The sequence below is a fragment of the Sus scrofa genome, chromosome 13 (assembly GCF_054392235.1).
Source record: "Sus scrofa isolate SSC_HxYL_T2T_F1_AM1 chromosome 13, Sscrofa_HxYL_maternal_Yorkshire_Landrace_v2.0, whole genome shotgun sequence".
Classification (NCBI taxonomy): Eukaryota; Metazoa; Chordata; class Mammalia; order Artiodactyla; family Suidae; genus Sus; species Sus scrofa.
This window is the reverse complement of record NC_139395.1, coordinates 70,481,078-70,501,520: the sequence shown is the minus strand read 5'-3', so window position 1 is coordinate 70,501,520 and position 20,443 is coordinate 70,481,078. Positions and strand designations below refer to the sequence as shown.

At 35.5% G+C, this 20,443-nt stretch overlaps 1 protein-coding gene across 35 annotated transcripts in view; it reads left to right on the top strand.

Moving 5' to 3' along the window:
* Positions 1-20,443, top strand: part of CNTN3 (contactin 3) — a 370,445-nt gene that overhangs the window by 305,109 nt on the left and 44,893 nt on the right. The window lies entirely within an intron of this gene.

Here is a 20,443-nt window from a genome sequence, read left to right as displayed (position 1 = left end):
TCAGTGTTTATCTCAGGACATACTAGGATTCCACCACTGGAATCCCCAATAGTGGATTCCAATCCTGGTAGCTGCTGAAAACTGTAACCTACCACCAAAGAGATATTAATGTGTATGTTTGTATACCTGTAAATATGTTTGTGTATGTACCAGCAGATGAAAATCCAAACCCAGTTATGTACAGATGCTTTAAAAATATCTAAAGCAAGTTCTGAAAGAGTCAGTGATAATTTATTCAGTATTGTTTATAATTCCTTCAGATGCTCCAAATTGTAAATGACAGACATTTACTTGCATCTATGATTCTCAAATGTGAAATATCTTATTTCTGGAGTAGGAGGAAGGAACTAGCAGTTTATAATTTTGATTTTGTTTGATTTGGCAAAGGGGGGTAGGGCTAAGTTTCGTGAATACATTTTGCAAAAGAAGACTTGTCAAAAATAGGCTTAAATCTAATAAATCCAATAAATGAACAAATCATTCAAGCTAAATGAGGAGATAAATGGTATCTGCTAACTATAGATTTATCTTTGACTCGTGATGGCTTATTTTTAACAGCCTTGTTGAGAAACAGTTCACATTATTTACCTATTTAAACTGTACAATTAAATAGTTTTTAGTAAATTCAAAGAGATATACACCCATCACCATCATCAACTTTAGAATATTTGAATGACTTCAAAAAGAGATCTCACACTCACTCACTAATATCTCCCATTCCTCCACTTTCCCCACTCCCAGCCCTAGACAACCACTAATCCACTTTCTATCTCTATGTATTTACCTATTCTGGACATTTCATATAATAGAATCATGCAATATGTGGTCCTTTGTGACTTTTGAATTTTTATTAATTTATTTTTATTATTAATTATTAATGATCAGTATCATATTAACTTATTTTATTAATAAATTTAGTTTTAGAGCAGTTTTAAGCTCACAGCAAAACTAAATGGAAAAAACAAAGATTTGTTCCCATACAACTCCTGTCCTCATGCATGCACAATCTACCTCACTATCAACATTCTGCATCACAGTGGTCCATTTGTTACAATTCATGAACCTATGTTGACACATCATTATCACCCACTTTCCATAGTTTACATCAGCATTCCTTCTAGGTGCTGTGCATTCATTGTACAATTCATTGCACAATGTACACTCATTGTTCAAATGTATCATGACATATATCCATCATTAGAATATCTTATATAATAATTTCACTGCCCTAAAATTATTCTGTACTCCTTCTGTTCCTTCTTCCTTACCCCCAACCCTGGGAAACCAATAAACTTTACTATCTCTATAGCTTTGCCTTTTTCCAAAATGTCTTGTAGTTAGAATTGTGTAGTCTATACCCTTTTCAGACTGGCTTCTTTCACTTAGTGCTGTATATTTACATTTCCTCCATCTCTTAATGGCTTGATAGGCTTTATTTTATTTTATTTTAACCAGGATATTATCCCATTGAGTTGTTTATCCACTTACCTACTGAAGGCCACCTTGGTCACTTCCAAGTCTTTGCAGTTATAAATAAAGCTATTATAAACATCTGTGACCAGGTTTGAGTGGATTTAAGTTTTTAATTAATTTGGGTAAATATTAAGGAGTGAGATTTCTGGGACATATAGTAAGAATATGTTTAGTCTTGTAAGAAGCCACCAAAGTGACTTACAATGTGACTGTACCATGTTACTTTTGTAATAGCAGTGAACCTAGGGCTCCACATCCTTATGAGAAACGGTGTCAATATTTTGGATTTTGGCCAATTTAACAGACATGATGTTATTTCAGTATCATATGAATTTGCAATGTTCTAATGACGTACAGTGTTAAACATGCTTTCATATACTTATCTTATGATATGCATATCTTCCATGATGTATCTGTTCAGATCTTTTACCTGTCTTTTTAAACGTTATTAATATTCTTGTTTTTGAATTTTAAAGTGTTCTTTGTATAATTTGAATAATAATAATCCTATAGCAGATACATCTTTTGCAGATATTTTCTCCTACCCCATGGCTTGACTTCTCATTCTCTTGATTTTATCTTTCACAGAGCAGAAGTTTTTAATTTTAGTGAAGTCCAACACATCAATTGTTTCTTCCATGGATTGTGCCTTTGATGTTGTAATCTAAAAAGCCAAGATCATTTAGATTTTCTCTTATGTTATCTTCTAGGAGTTTTATATTTTGCAGTTTATGTTTTGGTTTGTGATCCATTGTGAGGTGACATTTGTGAAGGGTATAAGTTTGCGTCTAGATTCTTTTTTGCATGTTAATGTCTACTTGTTTCAGAACAATTTGTAGAAAAAACCGTCTTTGTTCCATTGTATCATTTTTATTCCATTGTCAGTTGACTATATTTATTTGGGTCTGTTTCTGGGTTCTCTGTTCGGACCTCTTTGCCTGTTCTTTCACCAATAGCACACTGTTTTGATTACTGTACCTCTAGAGTAAATCTTTTTTTTTTTTTTTAACCTTTTCTAGGGCTGCTCCTGCGGCAATATGGAGGTTCCCAGGCTGGGGGTCTAATCGGAGCTGTAGCCACAAGCCTACGCCACAGCCACAGCAACGCAGGGTCCAAGCTACGTCTGCAACATACACCACAGCTCATGGCAATGCCAGATCCTTAACCCACTGACCAAGGCCAGGGATTGAACCTGCAACCTCATGGTTCCTAGTCGGATTCGTTAGCTACTGAGCCACGATGGGAACTCCAAGAGCAAATCTTGAGTCAGACAATGTCAATCCAACTTTGTTCTTCTTCAGTATTTATTTTAAGAATTTTGTATTAAATATAGTTGATTTTATAACGTTATGTCAACTTCTGCTATACAGCAAAGTGACCCAGTATTACATATATATATATATATATACACATATATATATATTCTTTTTCTTGTGCTATCTTCCATCATGTTCTATCACAAGAGATTGGAAATAGTTCCTTGTGCTGTACAATAGGATCCTCTACTTCAATACTGAGGTAGATATTCTGGGTCTGATGCCTCTCTATGTAAATTTTACATTTAATTTGTCCATATTACTGAGATTTTGATTGAAAGTGCATTCACTCTATAGATCAGGTTGTGCAAAACTGATATCTTGACAATATTGAATCTTCCTATTCATGAACATGGACTATCAGTCCATTTATTTTGTACTTCTTTATTAACTTACATCAGAATTTTATAGTGTTCCTCATATAATTCTTATATGTATTTTGTAAGATTTATTCCTAAGTATTTCATTTTGGATGAATGTTAATGTAAGTAGCATTGTGGTTTGAATTTCAAATTCCATTTGTTTATGGATATAGGAAACAAATAGGAAATAGGAAAGCCATTGACTTTTATGTATAAACCTGTATTCTACAACTTTGTTCTCATCACTTATTAGAATTATTTTGTTAAATATTTCAGATTTTCTAAATAGATCATTTCTGAGGGGAAAAGGGGAGTATTATTTCTATAATATATACAAAAAATATTATACACACACATTCTTTTTTATATTATTTTCCATCGTAGACTATCCTGGGAGTTTGGATATAGGTCCCTGTGCTAAAAATTGGACCTTATTGTTTATCCATTCTAAATGTAATAGTTTATATCTACTAAGCACCTTCCCCCTTGGCAAGCAAAAATCTGTTTTCTACGTCTCTGAGTCTTTTTCTGTTTTGCAGATAGGTTCGTTTGTGCCATATTTTAGATTCGACGTATAAATGATACGCTATAGTATTTGTCATTCTCTTTCTAACTACATTTAGTATGAGAATCTCTAGTTGCATCCATGTTGCTACGAATAGCATTATTTCATTCTTTTCATGATTGAGTAGTATCCATTGTCTATATGCACCATATTTTCTTAATCCTTTCTTCTGTCAATGGACATTTAGGTTGTTTCCATTTCTTGATTATTATGAATACTACTGCTGTGAACATAGGGGTGCATGCATCTTTTTGTTTTAGGGTTTTTTTTCCTTTCTATTTATTTATTTATTATTGTTATTTCCCCCAACACACTTTTTTTTTCTTCCACTGTACAGCATGGGAACCTAGTTACACATATATGTATACATAAATTTTTTCTCCCATTGTTGTGCTACATTGTAAGTATCTAGACATAGTTCTCAGTGCTACACAGCAGGATCTCATTGTTAATCCATTCCGAAAGCAATAGTTTGCATCCGTTAACCCCAAACTCCCAATCCCTCCTATTCCCTCCCCCTTCCCATGGGCAACCACAAGTCTATTCTCCAAGTCCATGATTTTCTTTTCTGTGGAAAGGTTCCTTTGTGCCGTATAGTAGATTCCAGATATAAGTGATATCATATGGTATTTGTCTTTCTCTTTCTGACTTACTTATCTCAGGATAAGAGTCTGTAGTTTCATACGTGTTGCTGCAAATGGCATTATTTCCTTCTTTTTTATGGCTGAGTAGTATTCCACTGTGTATATATACCACATCTTCCTAATCCAATTGTCTGTTAATAGACATTTGTGGTATTTCCATGTCTTGGCCATTGTGAATAGAGCTGCAATGAACATGTGGCTGTATGTGTCTTTTTTAAGGAAAGTTTCTCCAGATATATGCCCAAGAGTGGGATTGCTGGGTCATATTGTAGTTCAATGTATAGATTTCTAAGGTATCTCCAAACTGTTCTCCATAGTGGCTGTACCAGTTTACATTCCCACCAGCAGTGCAGGAGGGTTCCCTTTCCTCCACAAACCCCTCCAGCATTTGTTATTTGTGGACTTATTAATGATGGCCATTCTGACTGGTGTGAGGTGGTATCTCATGGTAGTTTTGATTTGCATTTCTCTTATAATCAGGGATGTTGAGCACTGTTTCATGTGCTTGTTGGCCATCTGTATATCTTCCTTGGAGAACAGTCTATTCAGGTCTTTTGCCCATTTTTCTATTGGGTTGTTGGCTCTTTTGCTGTTGAGTTGTATATGTTGCTTGTATATTCTAGAGATTAAGCCCTTGTCCGTTGCATCGTTTGAAACTATTTTCTCCCATTCTGTAAGTTGTCTTTTTGGTTTCCTTTGCTGTGCAAAAGCTTGTCAGTTTGATTAGGTCCCATTAGTTTATTTTTGCTTTTATTTCTGTTGCTTTGGGAGACTGACCCAAAAAAAACATTTGTAAGGTTGATGTTCAGAGAATGTTTTGCCTGTGTTCTCTTCTGGGAGTTTGATGGTGTCTTGTCTTATATTTAAGTCTTTAAGCCATTTTGAGTTTATTTTTGTGCCTAGTGTGAGGGTGTGTTCTAATTTCATTGCTTTGCATGCAGCTGTCCAGGTTTCCCAGCAATACTTGCTGAAAAGACTATCTTTTTCCCATTTTATGTTCTTGCCTCCTTTGTCAAAGATTAATTGACCATAGGTGTCAGGGTTTATTTCCAGGTTCTCTATTCTTCTCACTTGGTCTGTTTTGGTACCAGTACCACACTGTCTTAGTGACTGTGGCTTTGTAATATTGCTTGAGGTCTGGAAGAGTTATGCCTCCTGCTTGGTTTTTGTTTCTCAGAATTCCTTTGGCAATTCTGGGTTTTTTGTTGTTCCATATAAATTTTTGGATTGTTTGTTCTAGTTCTGTGAAAAATGTCCTGGGTAATTTGACAGGGATTGCATTGAATCTCTAGATTTCTTTGGGTAGTATGGCCATTTTTACAATATTAATTTTTCCAATCCATGAACATGGAATATCTTTCCATTTCTTTACATCTTCTTTAATTTCTTTGATTAAAGTTTTATAGTTCTCAGCATATAGGTCAGGTGTATTCCCAGGTATTTGACTTTTTGGGGTACATTTTAAAAGATACTGTGTTTTTGTAGTCCTTTTCTAAGGTTTCATTGTTAGTACACAGAAATGTGACTGATTTCTGAATGTTAATCTTATATCCTGCTACTTTGCTGAATTTGTTGATCAGTTGAAGTAGTTTTTTGGTTGAGTCCTTAGGGTTTGCTATGTATAGTATCATGTCATCTGCATACAGTGACAGTTTTATCTCTTCTCTTCCTATTTGGATGCCTTTTATTTCTTTCATTTGTCTAATTGCTGAGGCTAGGACTTAGTACTCCAGTACTATCTTGAATAACAGAGGTGAGAGTGGGCATCCTTATCTTGTTCCAGATTTTAGTGGGAAGGCTTTCAGTTTTTTCCATTAAGTATTATATTTGCTGTGGGTTTGTCATAAATTGCCTTGATTATATTAAGGAATGCTCCTTCTGTACCCACTTTGGTGAGAGTTTTTATCATAAATGGATGTTGAACTTTGTCAAATGCTTTTTCTGCATCTATTGAGATGATCATATGATTTTTGACCTTTTTTTTGTTAACGTGGTGTATGACATTAATTGATTTGCATATGTTGAACCATCCTTGTGAACCTGGGATGAACCCTACCTGGTCATGGTGTACAATCTTTTTGATATGTTATTGGATTCAGTTAGCTAAAATTTTGTTGAGAATTTTTGCATCTATATTCATCAAAGATATTGGCCAATAGTTTTCTTTTTTGGTCGTATCTTTGTCTGGTTTTGGAATTAGGGTGATGGTGGCATCATAGAATGTCTTTGGGAGTATTTCTTCTTCTTAAACCTTTTTAAAAAGTTTAAGGAGGATGGGCAGCAGTTCCTCTTTGTATGTTTGGTAGAATTCATCTGTGAAGCCATCTGGTCCTGGACTTTTATTTGTAGGGAGTGTTTTTATGACCTCTTCAATTTCATTTCTAGTGATCGGTCTGTTCAGTTGGTCTGTTTCTTCTTGATTCAGTTTTGGCAGGCTGTAAGACTCTAGAAAGCTGTCCATTTCTTCCAGATTGTCAAATTGTTGGCATATAATTGTTCATAGTATTCTGGCTTTATCATTATTATTATTTCTGCACTATCCATTATGACTGCTCCTTTTTCATTTCTTACTTTGTTTATTTGGGTTCTTTCTCTCCTCTTCTTAGTGAGCTTAGCCAGAGATTTGCCAATTTTGTTTACCTTTTCAAAGAACCAGCTCTTGGTTTTATTGATTTTTTTTCTACTGTTTTTTGAATCTCTATTTTATTGATTTCCTCTTTGATCTTTATGATTTCCTTCCTTCTGCTGACTTTAGGGTTTTTTTTTTTTCTTCTTTTTTCTAATTCATTTAGGTGGTGTGTTAAGTTGTCAGTTTGAGATATTTCTTCTTTTTTGAGGAAGGCCTGTATTGCTATGAACTTCCATCTGAGCACTGCTTTTGTGGCGTCCCATAGATTTTGAGAGGTTGTGTCTTCATAATCATTTGTCCTGAGGTATTTTGAATTACAGTTTTTTCCTGGATATACATCCAGGATTGGGATTTCTGGATCATATGGTAGTTCTATTTTAGTTTTATATTTATTTTTGTTCTTTTTTTTCATTGAACTATAGTTGACCTACAACACTATGTTAGTTTCAGATATACAACATTGTCATTTGATAATTCCTGTATGTTACAATACAATCACTGTAAGCTTATTACCATCTGCTGACATATAAACTTATTCTAATTTTATTGAATATATTCCTCATGCTGTATATTTCATTGATATGACTCATTTATTTAATAACCAAAAGTTTGTACCTCTTAATCTCTCTCACCTGTTTTACTCACTTCACTCCCCTCCTCTCCTCTGTCGATCACTTATTTGTTCTCTGTATTTATAAGTGTTGCTGTTACATATGTTTATTTGTATTGTTTTTTAGATCTCATGAAGTCACACAGCATTTATCTTTTTCTTAGTTCCTTCACTTAGCGTAATAACTTTTAGGTCCCTATCTGTTGTCACAAACAGCAAGAATTCATTCTTTTTTATGGATGAGTAATATTCCATTGTCTTTGAGTGTGTGTGTGTGTGTGTGTGTGTGTTTTATTGGGAGGATAAATGGACATCTTTTTATCCATTTACCCATCAGGGAACTCTTAAGTCTTTTTCATATCTTGACCATTGTAAATAATGCTGCAGTAAACATAGGGGTGCCAATATCTTTTTTAATTTGTTTTATTCTTTTCTTTGGAAAAACACCTGGAAGTGGAATTGCTGGATCATATGATAATTCCTTTTTTAATTTTCACATAGTAGCTGCAGCAATTTAAATTCCTACAACAGTGTATAGAAGCTTCTCTTCTTTCCACATCCTCACCATCACTTGTTTTTTAGACTCTCTTGATAATAGCCATTCAAACAGGTGTGAAGTAGTATCTCATCGTGGTTTTTATTTGTATTTTCCTGGTAACTGTTGATTTTGAGCATCTTTTCATGTACCTGTTTCCCATTTTTGTGTCATCTTTTCAGATTTTCTGCCCAATTTTTAAACGGATGTCTTGTTTTTTTGCTATTGAGTTTTATTTTGGATATCAACTCCTTGTCAGATATCTGATTTGCAGATATTTTTTCCCATTTTTAGATTACATTTTCATTTTGCTGATGATTTCCTTCACTGTGTAGAAGCTTTTTACTTTGGTTTGGTTTTACTTGTTTATTATTGATTTTGTTTCTTTTTGTGTATTTTGACACTTTGTGTCAGGTGCATGTATACATTAAGGATTTATGTCTTCTTGGAGTATAGGATACGTCTTTATATTTATGTGGTTTGCTTGTAAATTATCCATATTTGATTTTCATTTTTTGATCCACAATTATCATCTGTTTTTAATTGGTGTATTTAGACCATTGAAATTTAAGGTAATTACTGGTATAGTTAGATTAACATCTAGCATTATTTCTTCTCTTTTTGTTTGTTGCTTTTCTTCTTTGTTTCTATTTTGTCTTCAACACTTTTTTTTTCCCTTTGTGGGGGTTTGGAGGTTGTTTTGTTTTGTTTTGTTTTGTTTTTTTACAACCCCATCTGTAGCATATGGTAGTTCCTGGGCCAGGGGTTGAATTGGAGCTTCATTTGTGACTTATGCCACAGCTTACAGATCCTTAACCTACTGAGCAAGGCCAGGAATTGAACCCCAGTCCTCACAGAGTCAATGACAAGTCCTTAACCCATGGAGGCACAATAGGAACTCCCTGACTGTTGTGGTTTTAATTGGGTGTTTTTATTATTTCATTTTTTCCTTTCTTGGCATGTCAATTTTTTAAGAATTTTTTTAGTAGTTACCCTAAAGTTCACATTATACATTTAAGTCCACTTTCAAATATATCTACTGTTTCACAGGTAGTGTCAATACATCATAATAACAAAATATTGCTAATGTTTTTCTATCACTGCTTTCATTCCACTTGTATGTATGCATATACATACACATATACATAATAAAATATTTTATATATTATGTTGAAAAAACTTCTATTAGGTCAATAAAATAAAAATTACACTTTTTTCTTTACTTTCACTCACTTATTTTCTAATGTTCTTCCTTTCTTTATGTAGGGCAATGTTTCTGACCTATGTCATTTTCATTCTCTCTGGAGAACTTCTAATGTGTTGCAAGGCATGTCTACTGTAACCAAATTCCTTTAATAATATTTTTTGTCTGAGAATGTGTATATTTCTCCTTCATTTTTGAAGGACAGTTTCTCAGGGGACAGGATTCTAGATTAGAGGTTTTTTTTTTTGGTTTTTTTGTTTTTTTTTTCTTTCCCTCTCATCACTTAAATACTGTATCTTAAATACTCTCTTCTTGCTTGAATGGTTTCTGAGGAGAGTTTGGATGTAATTCACATCTTTGTTCCTTTATCATAAAGATGTTTTTTCTTCCACCTCTGGCTTTTTTCAAGAAGTTTTCTTAACATTTGAATTTTTGAAGTTTGAGTATAATATGATTGAGTGTGGTTTTTATGGCATTTATCCTACTTGGATTTTGTGAGCTCATTAAACCTGTGGTTTCATTTCTGATATAAATTTGGGAAAATTCTTGGTCACTACTGTTTCACATATTATTTCTGTTTCCTTTTTCTCTTTCTTCTCCAGCTGATATCATCATTACACAGTTCTTTAGGATTATGTTCTTTATTTTCAGTCTTCATATTTTATTTTAAATTTTGGAATATTTGATTGTCATACCCTCACACTTGAAGATTTTGTTCTCAGCCATTATCTAGTCTACTAATAAGCCCATCAAAGCTATTATTTATATCTTTAAGGTGTTTCTGATCTATAGCATTTCTTTTTTATTATTTTGTTAGGACTTTCATCCATCTGCTTACATTATCCATTGATTTTTGCACATTGTCTACTTTTCCCATTAAATCCCTGAGCATATTAATCATACTTGTCTCAAATTTCTGGTCTGGTAATTCATGCCTTCTCTGATGCCTGTCCTGATATGCATTTAGCCTCTTAACATTGTGTTTTTTCCTTTTCATATGCCCTATAATTTTTCTGTTGAAGGGCATTCATGATGTACTGGCTGAAGGAACTAAGTAGATAAGCCTTTATAAATATAATGATAAGGTATGGGGAAAGGAAGACGTCTCTTTTTCTGAGACTAGGTGCCTTTTTTTTTTTTTTTTTTTTTTTTTTTTTTTTTTTGATGATTGAGCCTGTACCCCTGGACGGTGAGCTGTACCAGTGCCTCATAGTTTCCCCCTTACCCATTTGGTGAAACAGGATGGCTAGAGGTCCTGGAGCTGTAGATATCCCTTCCCCCATCTAGGATGCTAGAAGGATCTTGATTTGATTATTTGAGTATTTTCTTAGGAAGAGGTATTAGGCTCTTATGAAACCCCAGAAGGTTAGGCTCTGGTAAAATAATTTCTCCTGAAGGCAACCTTTGTTAAGAAGAACAGATTGCTCTGGCTTATTTCAGAATTGTTCCTTTTCCCTCCCTCTGCCAGAAACATGAGAGGTTATGTCTTCACTATTCAGTGTGAGGATCCAGTAGAGATCCTGGAGGTAAAACTCAGAATAGTGTGGGGAACCATCTATGTCTGGGTTCCTTGGAGTGTTAGCTCTCAGGTTTGTCCACATTGATGCTCCAGCAGTTTATCCATCACAGTTCAGGCTTCTCTATCCTAGTGCTGGCTCCCAGAGAAATTTCTGTTCATGGGTTTCTGCTCTAGTGAGTTGCGATTCTCTGTATTTGCTGTTTGTCTCTCTACTTTTGAAGGCACGGGTTTTCCCTGTGACTTCACTTCTCTGTCAGATCTAAGAGGAGTTGTTTGACTTTTTATTTGCTGTCAGAAGAGTGTGATGGCTGCTAAACTGCTTATATGTCAACCAAAAATCAGAAGCCAGGGTGACTGGCCCATTTTATAATTGGGGTATTGGCCTTTTTATTATTAAATTCTAATTGTCCATGGTGGCTTAGATTTTTATGCTGCAATTTCAGAAAGAAAATTATTCTACTTTACAAGATATAACATTTAATTATACCATTTAATTGACCTGGACATGAATAAGAAAGTGAAGAATAAATGGCTCATTTGGGACAATTTAAAATTTTAGCCACAAAACCCAGAAAGTTTAGCTGTTTTTTATTATGATAAACACTCTGAATTTGGAAACTATTTTTTAATACTGACTTTAGGATTTTTAGATCACACTCTTTACCAGGAAAATGTCTAATGATAATGATATTTCATATCCAACCAAATTTTTTTTTAATCTTTTAAAATAAGACTTTTAGGATTTCCTGTCATGGCGCAGTGGTTAATGAATCCAACTAGGAACCATGAGGTTGCAGGTTCGATCCCTGGCCTTGCTTGATGGGTTAAGGATCTGGCATTGCCATGAGCTGTGGTGTGGGTCGCAGATGCTGCTTGGATCCCACATTGCTGTGGCTGTGGTGTAGGCCGATGGCTACAGCTCCAATTTGACTCCTAGTGTGGGAACCTCCATATGCCATGGGAGTGGCTCAAGAAAAGGCAAAAAGACCAAAAAAAAAAAAAAAAAGACTTTTAGAGTAAAAGTCTGCACTTCTGGAATATGAGGAAAACTGATGGAATACATTGGTCTGAAGTTGTATTAAAATTAGTGTGATCTCTTTGGGGGAGAGTATAATTTTGTTTCTCTCTGACTACTTGGATATCCTTTCTCTGGCTCACAGAAAGGCTACTGATATGAAGGGTGTCTAAACCAGGATTATTGGGGTTTTCTTAACTCTATTTTGGATTCTTGGCACAGTCAGCTTAAAGCAACCTTGCAGGAATGAATCTTGATAACATATACCACAAATTCACTCTTCTCCCTATCTCAGATCGCCTAATAGGAATAACCCAAAGAAAAGACAGAAAATAAGGGAACCATTTTATACAGTCAGTTTCTGTCAGCTTCCCCCAAAAGAGGCTGTATGGCAGGTACAACATGGATCTGGAGGGTTGTGGTTGATGGTGTTTTCTAGAGATGTCTATGTTGCACTCTCTACTTAACATGCTCTTGTTTCAGTATGACTGTGACATTCTCCATCAAGTGGTAAAATGCATGCTTCCCCTCTTGAACGCAGGCAGACCTTTATGACTACCTTGACCAATAAAGAAAAACAGGAGTTATGCTCTGTGGGTGCTAGGGCTAACTCATAAAAATGCATGCCCTTCCACCTTGTTCAACTGGAGCAATTTCTGTTGGAATCCAGTCACCACAATATGCAGAAGCCCAGGCACAGTGGAGAGGTCTACCTCAAGAGAATGGCAGAACTCCCAGCCAACAGCTAGCACCACTTGCGAGTCATGTAAATTGGCTTGCCTTTCTGCATTCAAGCTGCCTCAGCTGATGAGGTTTACAGCAGAAATTACCTATCTCCCCACTGAATTCTGCTCACATTACACATCCCTGAGCAGAATACACGACTATCATTTTTCTAACCCATTAGTTGGAGTGTGTGTTTGGGGGTGGGGGGATTTATTATCAAGAGTAATTAAAACTAGAAATGAACATAAGACATTTAACACAACTTGATCGCGTCCATGAAACAATATTCCTTTGTATCAACAGATCACCTTTTTGATATACTAGACTTATCATTCTACAAGGGACAAATCTACTCTCAGTATATATGTTAGTCTGTAATATGAGGGTAAAAACAACACTGAAAACTGAAAAAGATATTTGACCCTTGAGTTCAGTTGTAACTCAGTGTGGGCTCTTGTGACTTGACATACTTTCACTATAGTCAGAAATGACACTTCAATTAAGAGTAATCCGAGGGTGATTCACATTGACTAACAGTAATTTTCTGTGTTAATCTATAGAAATCTATCACTGCGTTGAATTATTTCAATGAGAATTGGTTTTTTGTTTTGTTTTGTTTTTGTTTTTGTTTGTCTTTTTGCCATTTCTTGGGCCGCTGCGGCAGCATATGGAGGTTCCAAGGCTAGGGGTCTAATCGGAGCTGTAGCCGCCAGCCTACGCCAGAGCCACAGCAACGCGGGATCCAAGCCGCGTCTGCAACCTACACCACAGCTCACGGCAACGCCAGATCATTAACCCACTGAGCAAGGGCAGGGATTGAACCCGCAACCTCATGGTTCCTAGTCGGATTCGTTAACCACTGCGCCAAGATGGGAACTCCCAGAATTGTTTTTAAAATAGCAAGTATGCCAAGGCAATGTCATGTCAAGGAAGTGAGCCTCATGACTGACATATAGTACCTGTTTCACAAACCCAACTTCCAGAATGAAAATATTTACAAGAGTATTGTTCTCAGGATATAAATCAAACACTAAACAGCATAACTTAATGATTATTTTATGTGCTTTTAATTGCAGAGTTTAGAGTTAGGGATGATCTGAGTGATTATCTTGAACCTTTTATTTCCAAGAGGAGTGAAGATGAAGAGTATAAATCCAGGGGGGTTAACCATTTTTTATCCTAACTGATCATTTGAATCAAGTAAAGTATCTCCTCTTTCCGGTCTATTCTGATTTAATTGTTCTGGGATGTAGCCTCTGCATTTTTAATTTTTAAAAAAAAACGACTCTCCAGCTGAATTATTCATTCATCCCATCCCTAAGCCAACACTGAGAATGCTGGGCTTATTGACCTGTGCAGCACAGTGTTTCTCCAAGCACAGACTATGTACCCGATAGGTAATATTAAATAAGGCAAAATGAGAGCTCCTTTCAATTTTGTTTCAGTCATTTAGGTTAAATCACAGAGAATAATGCAACATGGTATTAAGTTTGTTACTAATGATTCTTTAATTCTTATTAATCTCCTTTTTTAATTAAGTGAGCAAAAGTTGCAGTCTTAGAGACTTTGAGAATGTTGAGCTAGTGTCCATTCACATTATTTTCTATCCCCTGTGTGCATTTGGGCAGTTAACTATTATTTTGGTCAGCACTTTTCCACGTAAAATAAAAATAGATGTTTTCAGTATAGACTTACATAGAACTTCAGTTTGATAAATTTAATCAGCTTCAGAAAAAAATAAGTAAATAATAGAGCATTTAGTATAGGAATGTGGCAGAAAAAAATGGGGGGGTATGACTTAATCAAATGAAGTTTAGAAAACACTGAGGTACAGTCACTGTGGGTACAGGCACTAAGTATTACTAGCTTCCAGTAAGATACTCCATACATAAACACTGCACTGGCCAGGAGGGAAAAAAATCCTGAGCTATTAATATGAATTTGATGTTGAAAAAGAAAAGCTGATACCCTTAAGGTAACTTGGGCATTTGATACAACTTAAAATGTGCATGCAGAGTCTTTGACCAAGTTTTTATCGTTCATGTGTCATTCTTTTTGAAATGAAACAGTTATGATGGGCCAACCTGGGGCTCTATATCCTGTAGTGGAACAATGTTTCCAGTTCATTGGTACCCCCAAAAAAGTCAAAATTTTTAGCATGAACCTGTTCAGAGAGCCGGGCATCAGTTTCAGATGAATTTATGAATCAGAAAAATTAAACCTGCTTACAGTGTTAGAGCCCATTTTCATGTTTCAGTGGTTGCCACTTATTTCTGATCCTTGGGTGAACAGTTTACATCTGTAACAAAGGTGGCCTTGATTCAGCCGTTTGAGGTGGGTGAGGGGCAAGATTTAACTTGGCTGGTCAGAAGTACAGAGATGAGTCATGTCCCTCACCAATTCCCTCAGGGACCTTCACAGCGAAAAAACATCACCGAGGTTCCAGAAGTAACCTGTATGTTTGACAGCTGGCAAGACACCCATGTCTGATTTACATGCGGTATCAGAGCTTGAAAGGCAACCCAGTGATGGGATGAATGATCAGTATTGGAATGTGTGCAATAACAGGCTATGTAAAGTTATTTTTTTAAAAGGAGGACCTTTTATTCTACCTTGCCTTCCAAATAGTTGTCAATTTTTTTTCCTTCAACAGGAAAATTATGCTTCTTGGCAGCCCAGCAGCAGCATTTACATCAGGAGTGCTTACTGGGAAATCAGTTTTTGCTGATAATTGGTTTTACTGAAAGTTCATGCTACATTTGTAGGTTTCAAGAAGTTTCCTGAGTTGCAGGGTTTAGTTTATACCTTGATTTTTAGCATAGGGAAGATATCCCAATGTACTTTCTCCTTACCTGTAATTATAGTAATAATCTGTCTTCTTATTTACACTTCACCTGAATTATCACCTCACATAGCGTTTTTTTCTTTCAGTGCAGAGTGGTTTTTAAAGTACATCAAAAATTCCGGGAGTTCCCGTCGTGGCGCAGTGGTTAACGAATCCGACTAGGAACCATGAGGTTGCGGGTTCAATCCCTGCCCTTGCTCAGTGGGTTAATGATCTGGCGTTGCCGTGAGCTGTGGTGTAGGTTGCAGACGCAGCTCGGATTCCGCGTTGCTGTGGCTCTGGCGTAGGCCGGTGGCTACAGCTCCGATTCAACCCCTAGCCTGGGAACCTCCATATGCCGCGGGAGTGGCCCAAGAAATAGCAACAACAACAACCAAAGACAAAAAAACAAAAAAAAAAAATTCCGTTAGCATCATCACCTAAGAAAATATAGGGGAGAAGTTAATAAGCTCCTCTTCTGTGTGATTTCATGCACACTGGATTTTTTTTCTTAGCATTTATTGACAGGGAGATTTGGCTTAGAAATCTATATACTGTTTACACCTTTAACATGTTCTGGAAATAGCATCTTTTCTAGGAAAAATATATATAAATAGGTGAACAAATAATTTGATAAGTGATTCTAGCAAAGCTTAAAAGTATTTTCAAATTGGAGTTCCCCTGTGGTTCAGTGGATTAAGGATCTGGTGTTATCACTGCTGTACCTCTGGTTACTGTTGTGGCATGGGTTCATTTTCTAGCCTAGGAACTTCTGCTTGCTGTGGTCAGTGAGGGCAAAAAAAAAGGTATTTTCAAATATGAAAAGAGTTTACTGTAAGTAAGACATGAACATGAATCTGAAATCAGCTACAATGAACTTTTAGTTTTCTGGAGACAAAAATGGAGCTTTTTGAAGCAGGAGAGGCCTGTGTCTATGGATTTGTGGATTAGCTATACCCCTGACCTTCCCTAGCCCTTCCACTCCCAAAAAAGACTGTGTTGTCACCTGCCTTAGAGTCATATGCCTAAGTGCTCCAGTGTAGACCATTTTTTTCCCCTTACCTTCATATGATAGATAGCTTGCACTCATATTGCAAATCTTAGCTTAACTGTCAGTATATTGAGATTCCAGAAATTCATAGGTTCATCTGTGTACTTTGAACTTGCCTTACACTGTAATTTTACATTGATTTGTTGTAGCCATTTGATTAATGGTTGTCTTTCAACTGTATGCTCCATGAACATAAGAACTGTTTTTTTTTTTTCCTTCACCATTGCATCCTCAATGAGTATAGTCATTTCTTAATGAATAGTTTTTGAATGAATGGCCCTATTTAAAAAGATGTAAGAATTAAGATGTGGTGCATATACACAATGGAATACTACTCAGCCATAAAAAGAACAAAATAATACCATTTACAGCAACATGGATGGAACTAGAGACTCTCATACTAAGTGAAGTAAGTGAGAAAGAGAAAGACAAATAAATACTTTGTTATCACTTATATGTGGAATTTAATTATGGCACAAATGAACCTATCTGCAGAAAAGAAACATACTCATGGACATAGAGAACAGATGTGATTGCCAAGGGAGAGGAAGGGAGTGAGATGGACTAGGAGTTTGGGGTTAGCAGATGCACACTATTGCATTTGGAGTGGATAAGCAATAAGATCCTGCTGTATAGTGCGGGGAGCTATGTCCTATCAGTGTGATGGAACATGATGGAGGATAATGTGAGACAAAGAATATGTATATACACATACACACACACACACACATATATGTATGTATGTATAACTGGGTCATTTTGTGTACAGCAGAAATTGATAGAACATTGTAAATCAACTATAACTTTTTTTTAAAAAAAATAGTGCTTTTAATAAAGAGCATTATCTTCTCTTTCTTCTTAAACCCCTGTTTAAGCCTTAGAAATGGGTCTCTCCCACGCTCCATTTTCAAATCATTCTTTGATCAGGAGCATAGAAAAAGACTTGCTTTCTGGAAAGACTGGGAATTACACTACTGCACTTGATGGGGACATTTTTAGGTAACTAGGGATAGGCAGTGAAGAAAATGGAGCTCTGATTTTTCATTGTCCCATTTCCAGCCCATTCTATGTGAGGGAAGGGAGCAAAAGGAAATTTTAGTAAAACAGTAAAAAGAAAGAATAAAAAAATATTTTATTTATTTTTATTTTTTTGTCTTTTTAAGGGCCACATCTGCAGCATGTGAAGGTTCCCGAGACTAAAAATTATTTTAATGAACTAGAAGCTATTTTTTTTTCAAATGGTCGTTAGTAATCCTAAGCCTTTATTCAAAGGTTATTAATGTTTATTATGTTTGTAAGTTGTTTTATATGAATTATGCTAATACTCTGAAGAATAACAAGTGTGTTTCTAAATGTATCTAAATACTAGATGCAATCTTGCTGATAAATATATTGAAAAATAATCTATCAAGAATGATTTTACCACATTTGGACTAATTTTACTTAGTTTTTTTGGGTATTCCACTCTTATCTCCTTTCTCATAGTTAATCGGTAATTAACTCTAAACATTACCTTGAAAAATTGATAGAGACAAGAATTGGTTTGCTGTAAGTGAAACCTCCCTCTGGAATTTCCTTTTCTTTTTTTATCTTTTTTTTTAATGTCTTGGAATAATCAATTGTATCTTAGTAAGAAATTATAGAATGTTCTAATTAGTCACACTTTTGTTATTATTAAATGCTCAATTCTTAGAAAGGAGACTGGAGTTTAGATTTACAGCTATGTTGTTTAACCACTTCAACTTATGGTCCTATTTAAAGTGGAACAATTAGACCTATAATCGTACATTATAATAACCACATCTTGAGAGTCATGTAGCCCAATGAATTTCCGTCAAAAAAAAAAAAAATGAACATACTCAAGACTCAAGTAGCCAACAGTGAAATCAGGAAACAGCCTGACCCGTATTCCAGAAGTTCCCATGGTGCCTCATGACTATGTTAAACATCCCTCCCAAGATAGTCATGCTCTAGATTTGTGATTGAATAGGTTAGTATCATTGTACTCTCTTCTGTCTGATTTACAGCTTTTACATTGAGACTTAGCCATGTTGATCTATGTAGATATAGTTCATTGACTTTCATAGCCTAGTAGTATTTCCCTAAATGAGTGTTTTACTACATACCAAGCTGTTTTATTGTGATGGACATTAGATTGTTTACATTTTGAGCTCTTATGGATGATACTGCCACGAACGCTCTTGTAAATGTCTGGTGAACACAAGCACACCTCCCTGTTAAGGTCTGTCCTTACGAGTGGAGTTGCTGGGTCATAGACCCTGCATACATCCTGCCTTAGTAGAGATTTCCAAACAGGTCTCTAATGTGATTACCTCAGTCTACACTTCTGTTAGCAAGAATAAGAGTTCCAGCTGCTCCACATCCTCCAGCAGGATTGGAAGTTTCCTGCCTCTTTCATTCTGAGATTGTGTACACATGGTATGTGCCATGTGATTTCATTGAATCTGTATTAAATAAATGTTTATGAATGTATGAAAATAAATTGTTTCTCATGTACATATCTATTACCCGGACTTGGGTTTACATCCTAGAGAACAGAGGCCATGTATAAGATACTTATCTACCCTCGAGTAAATCTCATATGGCAAGTGTTCAGTGACCTTTCGTTAAGATGAATCTTGACTATATATTGCTCCACTAAAAGACAATAGATAGGGTGAGAGAGAAAAAGTGCTCCAAGAGGACAAGTACAGATATATTCTATTGAGAAAGATAAAATTTAAGGACAAGATTCTTCTCAATTTTTGTTGAATTCTATTTTTCATTTATTCATCCATCCACCCAACTTCATGTCAGTATTAGAAAAGGAATCAGTGGCTTATATTGTCTAAATGTTCATTGCTTCCATTTGCCACTCTATACTGTAAAAAAATAATTAAAAATAATTCAATTTCCCTTGATGGTGGGCCTAAGTACAATTCTTCAGGAAGATGGTTTGGTTATTATACAAGCAAGTTAAATTATGTCTCTTTTCACCTCTTAATACCAGAGTGAAGAGAAGCTACAAGCCCAACAGCAATCTCTTCTTTATTCCTTCAAGAAACAAAACCAGCTTATGTCCCTAAAAGCTGTATTCATGTGCCTAATGACATAAAGAAAGTCCTGGTTCCAATTCTGTTTTTTTTTTACCCACCTGCTTTCAAAATAAGCAAATAAATGCAGGGAAGAATAATAATTCACCCCATGCCTTGATTGAGTTTAATAGTAACAGCTCTTACTTCGCTGAAAATAAGAGATTTCTATAGAAATTATAATCAACCTCCTATGAATACATGGAATTCATAAAATCTGAAGTTTCTAAAGGTCAGCAAGCATTGAAGGTTTTGCCCAGGGGATAAATTCCTAAATAACCCTGAGGAGAAAGACAGAGAGGGAAGACAAGGAAAAAGTTTAACTTGATGAAAGCAAAATGTGCAAACTGAACAGTTTTTGGATTATCATTTAATTACAGCTATCAATCACCTCACATCTGCCTTTTCCCAGTATGCAGGAAATTCAGGCTAAAACCATTCAATCCAACCAACAGAGAGTAGATAGCCCATTAAGGATCTTAACGATGGAAAGTAATATTTAAGAAATTACCCTATAGGAGATCTTAGGAAATTATGTAAAAGCAGGATGGTAGAATCCATCTTTCAACAAATCCTGTCAAAACCCAAGGGTAATACTATCCTTTTAATTAATGACACAAACCACTTACTGTTTCCTCTTCTGTACCAGTTTAGAGATTTTCCAGTAAGTGATCCTTTTCAAAGGGTTTTGCTTTCCAAATCATTTTATGTCAACCCACATTTTTACTAACTGCAGTTAGTCATTTTAAAAACATGATTTTGCATTATTTTAAAAAGAGGACTATTTGAAGTTTGAGCTGTCAAAAGCACATTTGCTTCATTAATTGGCACTGGGGAACACCAGTCAGTGTCTTTATGGGCGACTGTTATTTTGGGGT